Raw genomic sequence first — 6,000 nt, 5'->3', positions numbered from 1 at the left:
CTTTAAAATCGTTTTCATTCTTCTGGGAGCCTTCTACGTTATGAAAGAGAATTTCCAGGATTTCTTTTTCTGCATAATCATTACCAAACCCATTAATTTATCAAGTTTCACTTCAAATATTCCTGTTTGGCTATTTTACATATAAAAGATACTGACTTCTGGGGGGGAGGGGAATTAGAGCTCAAGTTTATAAACTGAATTGATAGAAGGCATGATATTCTTTCACTAAAAAAGAATGGATTTGCAAGGCATATTCTATTGGTCTGGCATGCTCTTCTTAAGCTGATGGCTGTGGCACTCAAGCTTTCAAGATAAAGAAGTGGTTCCAATCAGTAGGTCTCTTTCCCCAGTGGATAAAACAGTCCTCATCCATGTGATCAATCATTGCTTTTGTTGTTAATCCTCACCCGAGGATATTTTTCCATTGATTTCCAGAGAGAGTGGAAGTGAGGGGGAGAGACAGAGAGAGAGAGAGAGAGAGAGAGAGAGAGAAACATCAATGTGAGAGAGACACATCAATTGGTTGCCTCCCACATGAGCTCCAACCAGGGTTGGGGATCGAGCCTGCAACCCAGGCATGTGCCCTTGACTGGAATTGAACCCTGGACCCTTCATTCCATAGGCCAATGCTCTATCCACTGAGCCAAACTAGCTAGGACTAATCACTGCATTTTAATCAATATAAAAAAACCAAGATTATTGACCATGAGGGGGAAAATATCTCTATTAAGGACAAATAGCTTCCAAGAAATACTATCATGAGAATAATATAATGAAATAGACTTAATCTTGGATACATCCTGCCAGCTAAGACATTGTTAGCCTATAAGATACATCCAGCTCTCAGTTTTCAAAAAGCAGACCCCAAGATGAAGCTTTGTGTAAAAGTGGTTTATTAGGAAGTCTTTTCAGTGGAGAAACAAACAAGCAAGCAAACAATGAAAAAATTGTAGATAAATAGAAAGAAGTGGGGCAGGGGAAAAGGGGGCCTCCCAAAAGTGAATATATCAAGCAAGGTTCCGTGGAGGGTAACACTGAATTAGTGTCAAAGTTACTGTCCTGTGGCCTGGCCGGCATGGATCAGTGGTTGAGTGTCAACCTATGAAGCAGGAGGTCATGGTTCCATTCCTGGTCAGGGCACATGCCTGGATTGCAGGCTCTATCCCCAGTGGGGGGTAGGGGGCGTGCAGGAGGCAGCGGATCAATGATTCTTTCTCATCATTAATGTTCTATCTCCCTCTTCCTTCCTCTCTGAACTCAATAAAAAATATATTTTTTAAAAGTTACCTTTCTCTGGACACAGTATAAATCACTAGAGTTGTCTCAACCAGAAGGCAAAAAAGCTGGAGTATTTATACTCCTGAGACCAGCCAGCCAGCCTCAGGGGTCATAAGTTATCAGGAACTTCTGGCTTTTTCAGTTCAGGTGAAGCAGTTCTGTGGCCTGAGGGGAGTTTTCAGACAAACACAGGTTGGAGGGAGCAGGGAGAGGAGTGAATGTCAATTGGGAAGCCCCCTGCACACAAATAGTAAAGGGCTGGATAGGGTAAGAGCAGGCCACAGACTGAATAGGCTTTCCTTCCCAAGTATCCAAAACAAGATCATAAGAGAAATGCTTTTTAAAAATTGAATCTTCATTTAAAGGACACTGCATCATATGAAATGCCACATAGAAATAAGGAACCCATTGAGAGGCAACACTTCATACAGTGTGTACAGATTGGAACTGTTCGAGCATAGTTTGTTGTTACAATAACAAACTACATTTAAAAACAGTTCTTAGTAGAGAAACAGTAAGACATACCTGTATGAACCATAGTACACAACAAACAAATTTATGCCTCAGCTGTACAATCTAACAGTTAAAATTCCCAAGAGTGCCATCCTTCAAAGGTAGTTTCTGGCATAACATTTTGATCTTCCTCTTCCTCTACAGAGAAATACTTCTCTATCAATTTCTTAAAATATATTTTGTATTGTTGATAGTATTATAGATATCTCCCTCCGCCCCACCTGCCTTTACCTCCTCCTCCCAGCCCCTACCCACCCCCCAGGTCTTCACTACCCTATTGCCTATGTCCATGGGTTTCTTTATCAATTTTTTAATTTATTTTTTATTGATTTCAGCGAGGAAGGGAGAGGGAGAGAGAGATAGAAACATTAATGATGAGAGAGAATCATTGATTGACTGCCTCCTGCATGCCCCCAACTGGGGATTGAGCCTGCAACCCAGGCATGTGCCCTTGACTGGAATCAAACCTGGGACCCTTCAGTCCGAAGGCCGACGCTCTATCCACTGAGCCAAACCAGCTAGGGCTCTTTATCAATTTTAATGAAGCTTTGTACACAGACTTGTTTTCATGGTTTTGTAGAGCATCCATTTTGTCCAAACCTCCAAATTCTTCCATCACTGTATCCACTAAGTTTCTCAGTTTCACCTAGTTTCTCAGTAGCCTGAAAGGTCTTTGAAATGGCATCCAGAATAACCAGAATAATTTTGGTATCTTTCGCAGTTAAGAAGTTCATCAGTTCTATAATGCCACAATGAACGAGGTATACAATCTGTTCAACTGTTCCACCACTTGTAGAGTTGGCCACAGTCCATACAGCTTCCTTTTGTGTCTTAAAGTCTGCCTTAGAAAGAACAATGAGGAATGGGACTAATCCCTGATTCACAACTTGCTATATCTGGTCCTGGAGGCCAGCTGTGATGTTTGACATTGTCCATGTAGCTTCCTTCTGAATATTAGTTCTGGAGTTCATTAGCAGGCTGTGAAAGACAGGAAGTGCTCCTGCATCTATTAAACACCGAGTCTGTTTATCTGTCTCAGTGAGATTATTTCTTATGGCTTTAGTGCAGGAGTCACAATTGGCAAGTCAGTAGCTCTTAGAAGCCTCACAATTGGGGGGCACAACTCCTTCTTTCATGACCATTTCAATCATTCATTTGAATGATCAGTAAGGTAGGAAATGGCCCAGCAGCTATCTGCTAGTATTTATGGATCATCATCATGTAGGAGACAAACTAAAGTAAGAAGAATCTGCTCAGTAACATCTAATGGGGGTGCAAGATTCTTGTTGCGATAGAGGTGTAAAAGTGTCCAGCTGAAATAAGTAACTGCCGAGGCTAACCAGCAACCTCTGGACGATGGATGAGCGGATTACTCAGACACAGTCTGACTGTGAAAGAGAGGGCTAAGGGGCCCCTGGCTCTAGCAGCCAGAGCAGCCTCAATTGCCTGCCTCATTAGGCCTTTATTGGAATTTTTATCTTTAGATACTATCAGTAGGGTGAGCCATCTTGGGAGGACACATTTACATTGTCCTCTGGGCAAGGGCATCCAAAGATTAAGCATAAGGATTCCAGTAAACACCCGGGGGTCTGCATATGCACAGACTTGTTTGGAAAGGCCAAGGAATAATTAGGGGCACCTCCTTTGACACTCCTCTAAGTTGGAATTCCGATAAACAGGGCAGACGGCCTTCCACACACTTCCCTTTTATCAGAATGTCCTCCTTGCAAGCTTCCTAACCAAGTCTCATGCTTCCCAACAAGTAACCACATTATATAAGTAAAGATGACATCCTAGGAACTACAAGAAAAGCCAGTAGTGGGTCAACTGCAGCATATATGACATCCAAGTCTCACAAAACTGAACCATCACCTGCAGTGTTTCCCAGAGCCCATGTGGCTTGTTCCCTGTTGTAAGCATGGGGAGATGCCAACAGAGAAATGAATGCTGGGATAGCACCTCAGTCTACTACAGCCTTGGTCTGTTCCGATGCCCTGGAAGCAATGTTAGCGAGGGCCCAAGCAGATTAAAACTGGATGGGACTACAATCAGTTCTGCCCAAGAAGGACACACATTTTGGGATCAAACCAGCCTGGATTATGTTGTCTATGGGTGGCTGTTTTTCCCTAGAAAGTAGTTTCCTCACAGCCTGAGTAGCTTGGAGCTGGCTTTCCAAATTGTTGCTATTTATGCCTTCAACCATGTCCTCAACAGAGCAATTTACAGTGCCCTGTTGTTGTGGTTTTCCTGCAGTGAAGAAGTACCATCATCAGGAAATGAGCTGACATTTCTCCTTTGAGCATCTGGTCATCCTTCTTCGCTTTCCTCAGCTCCACAGTAATTTCTGAACTGTCTTTCCCCTTGTTCTTGAATCTGTTAAAGTGGGCAGCTGGTGAATTAGCATTCTCGTTGGTGGACGTGGTTATGAGACAAAGGGAGAAAGCTACACAGTCAGCTCAGGCTTTCACAGGAGACAGTGAGGGGCACACAATCTGTGGTTCTGCTGCTCTGAAAACATCCACCACGAATCAATCTGAAGATGGTATCAGAAATGCTTATTTTTTAAAACAAGAACAAATATTTCAGTATATAGAACAGACATAGGTTAATATAATCAAGACGTATAAAGATCCTACAAATCAATTTTTTTAAATATATATTTTACTCATTTCAGAGAGGAAGGGAGAGGGAGAGAGAGACAGAAAGATCAACGATGAGACAGAATCATTGATCAGCTGCCTCCTGCACGCCCTTACTGGGGATGGAAACTGCAACCCGGGCATGTGCCCATAACTGGAATTGAACCTGGGACCCCTCAGTCCACAGGCTGACACTATCCACTGAGCCAAACCAGCTAGGGCACAAATCAACTTTTTTTTTTAAAAAAAAATCAAAGTGCATAACAAAAAAAAGAATAGGATATATGAAGTCATTCACAAAAGAAGGACTAAATAAAATCAAAACACATGAAAAGATGTTCAATTTCACTAATAGTCAAATTAAATGTCAGTTAGGTTTGCCATGTCTTTTTATTAAATTTGGGATGATTTTCAAAATAAGAAATGCTTTTAAAAAATAATATTTGTATTGCCTTACTCTATCACACACACATAAAAAAGATATTATCAAACAATAAGGGGAAAATATCTACATATTTGGCAAATTAGATAGGAAACACAGTTACTGTGTAATGTAACTTTTTATTTTTTTAATCCTCACTGAGGATATTTTTTCCATTGATTTTTTTAGAGAGACTGGAGGAGAAGGAGGAGTGCAGGGGAGAGAGAAACATCAAAGTGAGAGAGACACATCAATCGGTTGCCTCCAGTTGGTACCAAAACCAGGGCCAGGGATTCAGCCTGCAACTGCGGTATCTGTCCTTGACTGGGAATCAAACCTGTGACCCTCATGTCTGATGCTCTAATGACTGAGCAAACCAGCCAGGGCTATAACTTTGATTATCTACAAAGCTTTCTGTTGACAAGTTATCTCTGGTCATAGATGAGTTTCATTCCCAACACTTCAGTGTTTATTTTTTTCTTGGAGAATGAGTATTTAGTTTCCCAGGGTTGATTAGTTTAAATCACCTACCCAAAATTTCTAAAAAAGATACTGAGAAGCAAGTTTCTCTGGTGTCAACTCCATGACTTCCATTTTTGTTTCATTGCGGTTTTTAAAATGTTTTCTGCTTTGTTGCTGCCACACTTCCTGAGTTCCGTTTTATTGTTGGTTCGTTTGTTTATCTGTTTCTTAAAACCTTCCCTGATATTATAGATTGTTTCTCAATTTCTTAGTCAGACTTTGATTTCATGTAACAAACACACAACTGAAACTCCCTTCAAAGTCTAGGCCTCTCTTCCCTCCCATACTCCAAATTTGCAGCCTTAAAGTGAAAACATTCCTGAAACACAAAAATAATCCATTTCTAAACAGGGTGAACATCTTAATCTATCTTCCATCTATTCCATCTTCTCTCTTTTTTTTTAAAGAAAGTCTTTATTTATTTATTTTTTTTTAAATATATTTTATTGATTTTTTACAGAGAGGAAGGGAGAGGGATAAAGAGTTAGAAACATCGATGAGAGAGAAACATCGATCAGCTGCCTCCTGCACACCTCCCACTGGGGATGTGCCCGCAACCAAGGTACATGCCCTTGACCGGAATCAAACCTGGGAGCCTTGAGTCCACAGGCCAACGCTCTATCCACT

At 41.2% G+C, this 6,000-nt stretch overlaps 1 pseudogene across 1 annotated transcript in view; it reads right to left on the bottom strand.

Moving 5' to 3' along the window:
* Positions 1–1,861: 1,861 nt before the first annotated feature.
* LOC308239535 (importin subunit alpha-1-like) overlaps positions 1,862–6,000 on the bottom strand; it is a 57,599-nt pseudogene continuing 53,460 nt past the window's right edge. Inside the window, exons 3-5 of the transcript in view lie at positions 3,582–4,234; positions 2,330–3,140; positions 1,862–1,957 (exon numbers count right to left, since the gene is read on the bottom strand). The product of the transcript in view is annotated as an importin subunit alpha-1-like (transcript). The remainder of the gene's footprint in view (positions 1,958–2,329; positions 3,141–3,581; positions 4,235–6,000) is intronic.

Source organism: Plecotus auritus, assembly GCF_963455305.1.
Source record: "Plecotus auritus genome assembly, chromosome: X".
NCBI classification, from domain to species: Eukaryota; Metazoa; Chordata; class Mammalia; order Chiroptera; family Vespertilionidae; genus Plecotus; species Plecotus auritus.
Note: the sequence above shows the minus strand (reverse complement) of the source record. Positions and strands in the feature narration are given on the sequence as shown.